This window comes from Nicotiana tabacum, chromosome 18 (genome assembly GCF_000715075.1).
Source record: "Nicotiana tabacum cultivar K326 chromosome 18, ASM71507v2, whole genome shotgun sequence".
Taxonomy (NCBI): domain Eukaryota; kingdom Viridiplantae; phylum Streptophyta; class Magnoliopsida; order Solanales; family Solanaceae; genus Nicotiana; species Nicotiana tabacum.
The window spans coordinates 110662815-110674968 of NC_134097.1; the positions used below are offsets into that span (position 1 = coordinate 110662815).

Here is a 12154-nt window from a genome sequence, read left to right on the forward strand (position 1 = left end):
TCTTCTATCAATTTTGGATTCAGCCTAGTCAGCATATGCGAAACACTCGACACAAGTATGGCCGTGATTGCTATACAATATTCTAAGTCCAAGAGCTCCTTTCAAGTACTCCCTCCGGTCCACAATAAGTGACCAATTTGCTTTTGACACGCCCATTAAGAAAATACTAAATTTTATACAAAAATACCTAGCATGTCTAAACTACCCTTAATTAAATATTCAAATGTGAGGAGTAAATGACTTTTTATGGATACATACATAAGGGTAATTTTGGAAAAACAAATTGAATTTTTTCTTGATTATATAAATGGACACTTATTTTGGACCAAAATAAAAAAGCAAATTGGTCACTTATTGTGGACCGGAGGGAGTAACATAGAATATATTCCAAAGCTTCCCAATGTTTGACTGTAGGTGCGGACATGAATTGGATAACAACACTCACTGCAAAAGCAATATCTGGACGAGTTAGAGTGAGATAGTTCAACTTTCCAACTAATCTCCTATATCTCTCGGAAGAAGTCCCTTCTTGCTTTTATTCACTTCTACTACCAAAAAGTATTTCAGTTGGCCCAAATCCTTCGTATGAAACTTAGTATGCAAGAAAGACTTGAGGGAAGAGATCCCCGCATAGTCACTTCATGTGATAACAATGTCATCAATATATACAACTGGGAGAATAATGCCAACTGCTGATTACCGATAAAAGACTGAGTGATCACACTTGCTCATTTTCAGTCTCAACAATGAAAGAAAATAACAGTTAGTCATAGAACCCTACTACTAACAGAAAGAGAGATTGCGTGCCAATACTACTGTTATGAACACTCTAGACTACCTACTCTACTACCCTAATCCTCGACCTCCATACCTTTCTATCAAGGGTCATGTACTCGGTCAGCTGAAACTGCACCATGTCTTGCCTAATCATCTCTCCCCACCTCTTCTTTGTCCTACCTCTACCTCTCCGTAGGCCCTCCAATGTCAACCTCTCACCTCCTCACCGGCGTGCCTGTGCTTTTCCTTCTCACATGACCAAGCCACCTAAGCCGCGCTTCCCGCATCTTTTCCTCAATATGGACCGCACCCACCTTATCGCGATTAACCTCAATTCTAATCCTATCTAACCTGGTGTGCCCGCACATCCATCTCAACATCCTCATCTCTGCAACCTTAATCTTCTGGACATGAGCGATCTTGACTGGCCAACACTCAGCCTCATACAACATCGTCGGTGAAGGTGTTGGTTTATGTTTAGTCAACAATGGCATGCCAATTGGAAGAGTTGGTGGAAAGAGTTGGTGTGGATGCTAGGAGGAAGCTTCCTCCTTTGATGTCACCCATGACATCAATAGGAGGTAGTTTGATGTCACCAATGACATCAAGAGGAGGTCTTTACCTCTATAAATAGATGCACTCCTTCATTTGTAGAAATCATCCCAAAAATAATACAACACATTGTAGTGAGTAGAGAGTTAAGAGAGAAATTCTCTTAAGTATAATTGGGAACTCTCCCCTTCCTTTGTTAATATTAAAAAGGCAGCTGTTCTCTGGTGGACGTAGGATTATTTTGATCCGAACCACGTTAAATCTTGTGTTCTTTCTTTTACGTTTCCGCTAACAATTGACATCAGAGCAACAGGATTCTTTAACGATCCAAGGAGGAAGAACAAGCAAAGATGAGTTCCATGAAGTTTGAAATTGATAGATTCAGTGGATGCAACAACTTCAATATCTGGAAGATCCAGATGATGGCGTTACTGCGGAGGGAAGATTCAATCCATGCTATTTACGGAAAGTATCCTAAGGATATATCAACTCCCGACAAGGAGAAGATTGAAGGGGATGCATTGAGTACAATCCAACTATCCCTTGCACCTAACGTGCTTTGTGAAGTGAGTACGGGTACCGTAGAGACAACCGAACAGTTATGGGAAAAGCTAGAAGGGCTATACCAAGACCGATCAGTGACAACAAGGATGTTGTTACAACAACGTATTCACACATTTAAGATGGGGTCAGGTACTTCGTTACAAGATCATTTAGATGCGTTCAATAAACTTGTCATGGACTTACAGATTGCAGGAATTAAAAAGGAGGAGGAGACGCTTGCCTGTGCTTTGCTATTTTCATTGACTTCAAGATATCGTGATATTGAGAATTCAATGATGTATAGCAAGGAGCCTATCAAGCTTGAGCAAGTGTGGCAGACACTTAACTCTAGTAATGTGCAGAGGCACATTGAAGGAGATAGAGATGACCAGACACGTGGGCTTTTTGTAAGAGGCCGGACTAGACAACAGGGAAAGAGCAAATCAAAGCACAGATCAAAGTCTCGTGTGAACAAGAAGAATACAGAGTGTTGGGGTTGTGGCAAGAAGGGGCACTTTGAACGAGACTGCCCAATGTCAAAGTCCAAGGAAAAGGCGAGTGCATCCACAGTTGAACAGGTACATGATTTTGATAATGATTATGTACTAACAACATCGTGTAATAATAATAGTAGTTATGGAAACAAATGGGTGTTAGACTCTGCTTGCACTCTGCATATGACGTTCCGAAAAGACTGGTTTAGCAGCTATGAGAAAAGTGGAGGAACCGTAGTAATGGGCAATAATGCAACTTGTGCAATAGTTGGCATTGGCTCAGTTCGGGTTCGCTGCCATGATGGAGTCGTGAGGACTATTACACAAGTCCGTCATATTCCTGATCTGAGGAAGAATTTGATCTCCCTGAGTACTCTGGATAAACAAGGCTACAAGTACATGAGCGAAGCAGGAACTATAAAGGTGACTAAAGGTTCTTTAGTCATGTTGAAAGGCAAGCTAGAGAACGACCTTTACACATTGGACGGAAGCACCATTGTTGGCTCTGCAAATGCATCTACAGTGCAATTATCTAATGATGACAAGGCAAGACTATGACACATGAGACTGGGTCATATGAGCGCGCGTGGACTGGAGATGTTGAGCAATCGTAACCTTTTGGAAGGTGAGAAGATCGGCACACTTGACTTCTATGAGCACTGCATTCTAGGGAAGCAAAAGAAGGTCAGCTTCAGCACTAGCAAACACAAGACAAGAGGAGTGCTAGACTACATCCATTCAGATTTATGGGGTCCCTCTAAACTTCCATCGAAGGGCAAAAAGAGGTATCTTCTCACTTTTATTGATGATTTCTCACGAAAGGTTTGGGTGCATTTTTTGAAGGCAAAAAGTGATGCTTTTGAAGCATTTAAAGAGTGGAAGATTTTGGTTGAAAATCAAATGGAGCGGAAAATCAAGTATCTTCGCACAGACAATGGCTTGGAGTTTTGCAATGAAGAGTTTAATGAATTCTGCAAGGTTCATGGGATCTCAAGACATAGGACTGTCAGGCATACCCCACAACAGAATGGAGTTGCCGAGAGAATGAACAGAACTCTTCTTGAAAAGGCTCGTTGTATGCTCCTACAAGCCAAAATGTCCAAAGTATTTTGGGCTGAAGCAGTTCACACTGCTGCTCATATTGTCAATCGATCTCCAACATCGGCAATTGACTTTAAGAATCCGAATGAGGTATGGTCAGGTGAACCCTCTAACTATTCATACTTACGAGTATTTGTTTGTCCAGCTTATTATCATGTTAATGAAGGAAAGCTTGAACCAAGGGCTAAGAAGGCCATATTCGTAGGGTATGTGGATGGAGTAAAAGGGTACAAACTTTGGTTTTTGTATTTACTCAAATTTATAGTTAGTAGAGATGTCACCTTTGATGAATCCTCTATACTTGATCCCCGTAAAGTTTCCGTGGAGTTTTCAGGAAACAAGAACGACGAGCAGGTGGAGCTTCCGGTGGAGCTTGCTAAGGAAAAGGATCAAGAGACTCAGGTTAAAGATGAGTCAGAAGATGTAGACCTTGAAGAACTTGTTGTCAATGAACCGTACACAATTGCAAAGTGGGAGGGAGAAGAGGCAGACACGAGAACCGGAACGCCTTATAGATCAAACAAACTTGATTGCATATGCGTTCGTAGCTGCACAAGAAGAGATTAAGGATCTGGAGCCCTCCTCGTATATTGAAGCAACTTCTTGAAAGGATGCTGTACAATTACGGTTAGCCATGACTGAAGAGATGGAGTCTCTTCACAAGAATCAGACATGGGTCTTAGTGAAAAGACAAAAGGGGAAGAGGACAATTGGATGCAAGTGGGTCTACCGAAAGAAAGAGGGAATTCCTGAAGTAGAAGATGCTAGGTTCAAGGCGAGATTGGTTGCAAAAGGATTCATTCAGAAGGAGGGAATTGACTACAATGAGATTTTCTCTCCAGTCATGAAGCATAGCTCAATTCGCGTGCTACTAGCATTGGTTGCTCAATTTGACTTGGAGCTTCAACAGCTTGATGTCAAAACTGCTTTCTTACACGGTGATCTAGAAGAGACAATCTATATGGATCAGCCTGAAGGTTTCCTAGCTGAGGGAAAAGAAGATCACGTATGCCAACTAAAGAAGTCTTTGTATGGTTTGAAGCAATCCCCTAGACAGTGGTACAAGAGGTTTGATGCATTCATGACTACACATGAATTCTCAAGGAGTGCATTTGATAGCTGTGTGTATCACAAGAAGATGTCTGGTAACTCAATGATTTATTTACTGTTGTATGTTGATGATATGCTTATTGCTGCTAACAACATTACATAGATAAATGCTTTGAAGAAACTGTTGAGTAAGGAATTTGACATGAAGGATTTAGGAGCTGCAAAGAAAATCCTTGGTATGGAGATTTCAAGAGAAGACGGTATTGTACATTTTTCTCAGAAGAGGTATATTGAAAGGGTTCTCAAGAGATTCAATATGCATACGTGCAAGCCTGTAAGTACACCATTAGCTACTCATTTTAAACTTTCAGAGTTACAAATGCCTCAGTCCGAGGATGAGGTGGAACATATGTCAAAGATTCCTTATGCCAGTGCAGTTGGTAGCATTATGTATGCTATGGTATACACACGTCCAGATATTGCTCAATCTGTAAGTATGGTAAGTAGATACATGTCCAGCCCAGGAAAGAGGCATTGGGAAGATGTCAAGTGGATATTGAGATATCTCAAAGGAGCTTCTGGTGTTGGTCTAACCTTTCGAAAAAGTGGTGGAGGTATTTCAATTCTCAGTTATGTAGATTCTGACTATGCAGGAGATCTTGACAGAAGAAGGTCCACAACTGGATACATCTTTACCCTCGTTGGCAGTGCCGTTAGTTGGAAGTCGACTCTGCAGTCGATTGCCGCTTTGTCTACGATAGAAGCAGAATACATGGCAGCAATGGAGGCGGTGAAAGAAGCTATCTGTTTGAAAGGTTTAGTAGCAGAATTGAGTTTGGTTCAGCTGGAATCAACTCTTAGATGTGATAGTCAGAGTGCTATTCATCTAATGAAAAATCAGAGATTTCATGAGCGCACTAAACACATTGATGTCAGATTTCATTTTATTCGAGATGTTGAAGATGGAACTATCAAGGTCGTGAAGGTTATCACAGACGATAATGTTGCATATATGTTGACCAAGATAGTCCCACTCGCTAAGTTTGCACACTGCAAGGACTTGGCGGGGGTGTGCATCAACTGATGCAACTTCGAAGAGAACAATTGTTAGGTGGAGGTGGTATGTTCAACAATGGTTTGATTCTTCTTGTTTCTTACAACAGGGTTGTCCAGTAAGCTTAGAAGTTTTGGCCAGAGTTGTTCAAACGCACGCTCGAAACGCAAACCAAGGTGGAGATTGAAGGTGTTGGTTTATGTTTAGTCAACAATGGCATGCCAATTGGAAGAGTTAGTGGAAAGAGTTGGTGTGGATGCTAGGCTGAAGCTTCCTCCTTTGATGTCACCCATGACATCAAGAGGAGGTAGTTTGATGTCACCAATGACATCAAGATGAGGTTTTTACCTCTATAAATAGATGCACTCCTTCATTTGTAAAAACCATCCCAAAAATAATACAATACATTGTAGTGAGTAGAGAGTTAAGAGAGAAATTCTCTTAAGTGTAATAGGGAACTCTCCCCTTCCTTTGTTAATATTAAAAAGGCAACTGTTCTCTAGTGGACGTAGGATTATTTTGATCCGAACCACGTTAAATCTTGTGTTCTTTCTTTTACGTTTCCGCTAACAGTCGGTCTGACCACTACTATGTAGAACTTATCCTTAAGTTTCGATGGCACCTTCTTGTCACATATTACACCGGAAATGAGTCTCCATTTCATTCATCCCACCCCAATACGATGTGTGACATCTTCATCAATCTCCCCATCCCACTGAATAATAGACTCAAGGTACTTAAAACTTCCTCTCCTCGGGATGATCTGCGAGTCCAACCCTACCTCCCCTTCCCCTTCTTGAGTCTCACCACTGAACTTACACTCCAAGTATTCTGTCTTGGTCCTGCTCAACTTGAAACCTTTAGACTCCAAGGTCTGCTTCCATACCTCTAACTGCGCGTTCACATCGCCTCACGTCTTGTCAATCAATACAATATCATCTGTAAATAGCATGCACCACGACACCTCCCCTTAGATGTGGCGCGTTAGTATGTCCATCGCCAAGGCAAACAAAAAGGGCTGAGTGCCGACCCCTGATGCAACCCCATCATAACCCGAAACTAGTCCGAGTCCCTACCCACCGTCCTCACTCGGGTCTTTGCTCCATCATACATGTCCTTATTCACCCTAACGTAGGCAACATATACACCTTTAGCCTCCAAACATCTCCATAAAACCTCCCTCAGAACTTTATCGTTTGCCTTTTCTAAGTTGATGAACAACATATGCAAGTCCTTCTTCCTCTTCCTATACTACTCCATCAATCTCCTAACAAGGTGGATGGATTCTATAGTCGAACGCCCCGACGTAAACCTGAACTAGTTCTCGGAAATACACACTCCTCCTCACCCTTAGCTCTACCACTCTCTCCCAGACTTTCATAGTATGGCTAAACAGCTTGATACCCGGTGGTTATTGCAATTTTGGATATCACCCTTGTTCTTGTATACAGGAATCATCGTGCTCCACCCCCACTCTTCGGGCATCTTGTTCGTTCTAAAAATGACATTAAATAACATAGTGAGCCATTCCAAGCTTGCCTTGCCCGCACTCTTCCAAAACTCTACCGGGATTTCATCCGGCCCGGTCGTTTTGCCCCTGCTCATCTTACGCATAGTCCCCTCCACTTCATCAACTCTAATCCGCCTACAATACCCAAAGTCACAACGACTCCTAGGGAGCTCCAAATCACTCGACACAATGCTCTTGTCCCCCCTCGTTCAAGAGACTATGGAAGAAGGTCTGCCATCTCCGACGGATAAGCCCCTCATCCAACAATACTCTACCTTCTTCGTCCTTGATGCACTTCACTTGGTCCAAGTCACGAGCCTTCCTTTCTCGCGCCTTGGCTAACCTGAACAACCTCTTATCCCCACCTCGGCCCTTGAGTTCATCATACAAAGGACTAAAAGCTGCAGTCTTGACCGCCGTAACTGCTAGTTTTGCCTCTTTCTTAGCCAACTTATATTACTCCCTATTCGCCCCCTTCTCCTCATCTATACTTTCCACTAGCTTCAAATACGCCGCTTTCTTGGTTTTCACTTTTCCTTGCAGCTCTCCATTCCACTGCTAGTCGCCCTTGTGACCACTAGAGTAACCCTTTGAGACCCCTAATACCTCTCTCGCGACTTCCCTAATGCACTGCGCAGTCGTGGTCCGCATAGCGCTTGCGGCGACGGTACTAGCAGTGGCGTTTCGTATGAGGGATCGAAAGAGAGATAAAGAAAAGGATATAATGCGGTTTGGTATGAGGGAAAGGAAGCAGTATCCAAAAAAAATTACGCTGTAATATTCAGCAAATTAAGGGATCACAAATCTGATGCTGTATCTCAAGACTAGCTGAAGCAAATCTATTTATTACTTTTTTTTAAGAATAAAGCTTGTTTATTTATGGTAGTGGAAGAAAATACTAACGTAATAGCCGAAAATATAGTTTGATAGATATTGTATTACATCAAAGTTTAAAGTCTGACGCAGACCTTATCTCTACCTTATCAGTTATGATGATAGAGAGGGTTTTTTTTTTCTAAAGACCCTAGGCTTAAGAATAGTGAAATTTTTAATAATTTGAAATATTCTTGAAATTGGTGAAAGTGTCATAGTTGTGAAATATCAAACTTTGATCGTATTGTGAAACTATGATATTCTTGAAATATCAAAGTGTATTTGTGTGGAATAATATTTATTTGTGAAATAGTGTCAAACATTTTTAGACTTCCCTAAATTGGAACAAATAGAGCATTTAATTTATTTTACCATGAGATGCTTTAGTGAAAAAGCTGAAAAATCCTGACATATGGTGGTTGGTGCTATCATATTTGCCTTTTGTTAATACATTCTAACAACGGTCTGTTTCATTGTGCATGTGCTCCTCACGCGAACTATACTAAAAACATATAGCTTTTGATCATTGTAGATAAAGTGACGTTCCTCGGATGTACATCATGATCTTGTTATAGTTTCTTCGCAATTCTTATTCCGATTTCTTTTGATAGATTATTCCGATTGGGTTGAACTGCCTGCCTATAAAGCGTGACTTGCATGAAGCCAAATATGTTCATGACGAGCTATGTTTGAGGGTTGAAAGGTATTGGATTATTTTGCTCTAGTTTTCATCTTCATCTGCTCTTCACTTTATTATTTCAGATCCTCATTATAATTTGTTTCATATACTTTATTCAATAAAACTAGAAAAGAAAGATATACAATATGGGGACATGATTAGATATGTTTTTCATAGATAAATTATGCGTTCTTAATGCCAGCATGCATATGTTCCATATAAATTTCCTAATATCACATCTTGGGAAAACTAAGCAATCATTAGCCAAACAAATTGCTCGAGGTAAAATTTTAGTATCCAGCTAGTTTTACAAGTTTACTACGATAATGCAACTGGAACAGTTTTGTTTTATTTGTTCTAGCAAAATTACGTCAAGATTATGTTTTAACAATTGATATCCCGTTATAAACTACATTTATTTAGTGCCAATCTCTTCGTGACAGTGCCAATTTATTTTAACTTAAGTTTGCAGACTCTTAAATGCAATCTGACGAATTTATGTGTTTTTAGTCTTCACTGTTTTACCAAAGCTTCTGACTTATAGATCAGACGAAGAACTTTTGGGTCACAACTATTTACACCTTCCAAAAGTTATTTCAGTTTTTGCAGAGGTTAGTTCAAAATCGCAGCTAGCAGGTGTTAGAATGAGTTGTTCATTTGTCTTTGATATAAATAATTTCTCAACCGTGATTTTAAGATTTACTTTTGTATGAAAGGCAATAGAAAACCATAATGTAGTGGGTATCCATGGGAGTCTCGGACAATAGGTGTGATTTGATTCTCACTGTCCCCCTCTCCCTTACCATTTCCCTGACCCCTCGTGTAATTGGGAAAAATTGAGGAAAGAAAGGCAATAGAAATTTTATGTATCTAAAGAAAAGACGTGCCTTTTTATTTCTTAATTGCATTATATGGTAGGCAGTTGACAATTAGCTCCCATCTGTTTATTTGGAGGGCTCATTTACATTAGTTGATTATAATCTATTGATATGACCGTCTTAGTGTAGTGTGACATTTACATCATTATGAAGTTCATGCTGATGTAGTCATTATGAAGGGATCTTTGGTGCAACGGTAAAGTTGTCTCCGTGTGACCTATAGGTCACAGGTTCGAGCCGTGGAAACATCCATTAATTCTTGCGTTAGCATAGACTATCTATATCACATCCCTTGGAGTGCGTCCCTTGCCCCCCAACCTGCGTGAATGCGGAATGCTTGTGCATGCATTGGGCTAATGTTGCCATTAAGTAATTGAAAATTGGTTATTTTGTAGATTATATGTGCCGGAGAGGATCTTGCTACAGAAGAAACAACAAAATGCATGATTAATCTTTTGAGGCATTATTAGAAAACACTTCCACTAGCCACCTGGGCATCGGCATGGTCATTGCTATTGCCTCAACATGAGATGGAATTTGAATCCTTTTTGTTACCTGAGGAAGATGTTAACTTGTAACTAATGCAATGAACCTACTAGTCTTGTGAACTTGTGGGAATAAAAAACATTTTGATGCTCAATTTTCTCTCACAAATATCATTCTTTTGCGGAGTGAGGTCTTATTCAGCCTCTCTATGTGTGATAGGGCTCAAGGTTGGTCAAATGTATAAGGTTCAGGGTCAGTTGGGGATACCAACTCTAGTTATTTTGTTCATTGTTCTTTTTTGTTGTCAAATGTACTTTTTATTGTGTCAACTCATTTAGACTGAGTAATTGATTTCTAGTCTGTAGCGCACTCTCTTTGTGATATGTAAAATCTTGTTCAAACAGCGCCAACCTGGATTCCTAGAAAACATTATACAACAACCCTCAGTGGTCTGAAACCATCAGCGCAAGTAAGCCTTCAATTTGCTAAGATTCAGGACACCATCTCTAGTAAGATAATATCATCCACATATACATTAAGAGGATACATTTTTCATAGCAATGTTTGTTCAACCAAAATTAAGAGCAACTGACCTAAAGCCAAACTCAATGCTTAAGGCCATATAAGGAGTTATGGAGTTTACTCACTTTGTCAAAGTACTCTTTGAGCAACTCTGCCCTGCACGAGTGATAGAAGCACCACACGATTTCACTTGCACAGATTGTTGAAGGTTGCTCAAAGAAGTACTTATTCTGTTATTTATATACTGTTAATAGGAGTTGATGACTCATTCACATTTCTAAGATCATACAGAATTCAATAGCTTCTTACAGTTGTATGCTGTTCTCATGCAAGCATTTACATTTGAGTTGTAAATTCTCAGCCATATTGGTTGACTATCTTGAACATTTTTTCTGTTAAAGACAACTTTTTTATTTTATTTTTGTGTATTGGTTTATGCTTAACCCCATGGATTCAATTATAGGATGATCTAGAATTATAGGATGATCTAGAATAAACAAGGTATTGATGTTATTGATGCAACCAACTAGGTATATTTTAGTAGATTATGATGCATGGACAATTTCGATCAGGGTAAGGCATTAAATGCGCCTTCACCAATAATTCGAGTCTTTTCAAGTACTTAACTCCCTAGAGATGGCATATAAAGGCTCTAACTTCCTTTATTATGTTAAAAACTACTCTGTTTCAACATTTAGTTTGGCAGAATTGACCTTGGAGAGTTGGAGTGGTAGTCCATTTAACTTGCATCTATATAGTAATTTTTTTTGTTTCCCCGGTTTCTGGTACCCACATTAGGGCTCGACTAAATCCGGATTCGCGCCGGAAAGTCCTACATTGGGGGTAAAGCCCTCCCTAACAAAGACGACTCCATATCCAGGTGCTCGAACCCAAGACCTCTGGTTAAGGACGAATGAGTACTTACCACTCCACCACAACCCTTGTTGGTCCTCTATATAGTAATTAGACATGGGGAAGGTGCAGGCATCTCCGTAAATAAAGATGGAATTTTTACACCCTATAGAAAACCTTAGTACCCTATTTATTTTAAATAAATACCATTTTAAAATATTACATCCTATAGATACCTTTTATACTTTATAGCCAAATATCTAATTATAGTTACATCTTACATTTAAGGCACCATATATGCTAAATAATATTTTTCTCTCTCCTTTTTAGTCTTTTCTCTCACATAATCAAAGTAAAATTGACTAATCACGTTCTCTCTCTTTTTGCATATACTTTACTCTTTTTCCCTCAACCCACGATTCATACCTCTTCTCCCACCCAAATTCTCTAGTTCTCCTCCATTATCACTCCATTACAATCGCTTAGGGTAAGTTTAATTCGTTGATTTTGATAGACGAAGAGCAATTGGTTCAACTGTAGCGGCTCGATTCTGCTTGGCAGTGATCGTCGAAGTAGGGTTCACAGCTTTTGCATAATTCATGGCTTCGTTTGTGGGATTTGAGGGCTGGGGATTGTTTGTAGTTGTTGTAGGAGGTTGGGCAGATGTGTTAGGGGGCTGACCAGCCGGAATTAAAGGCTGGCCATCGGCCGGCGAAGCCATAAGGCTGTTTCTCTCTCTAGATCGCGCAAATCGCCTATTTGTATTCAGTTGTATTCGAATGT

General features: G+C 40.1%; 1 pseudogene; it reads left to right on the forward strand.

Moving 5' to 3' along the window:
* Positions 1 to 10329, forward strand: part of LOC107768733 (uncharacterized) — a 42200-nt pseudogene extending 31871 nt beyond the window's left edge.
* Positions 10330 to 12154: the final 1825 nt, after the last annotated feature.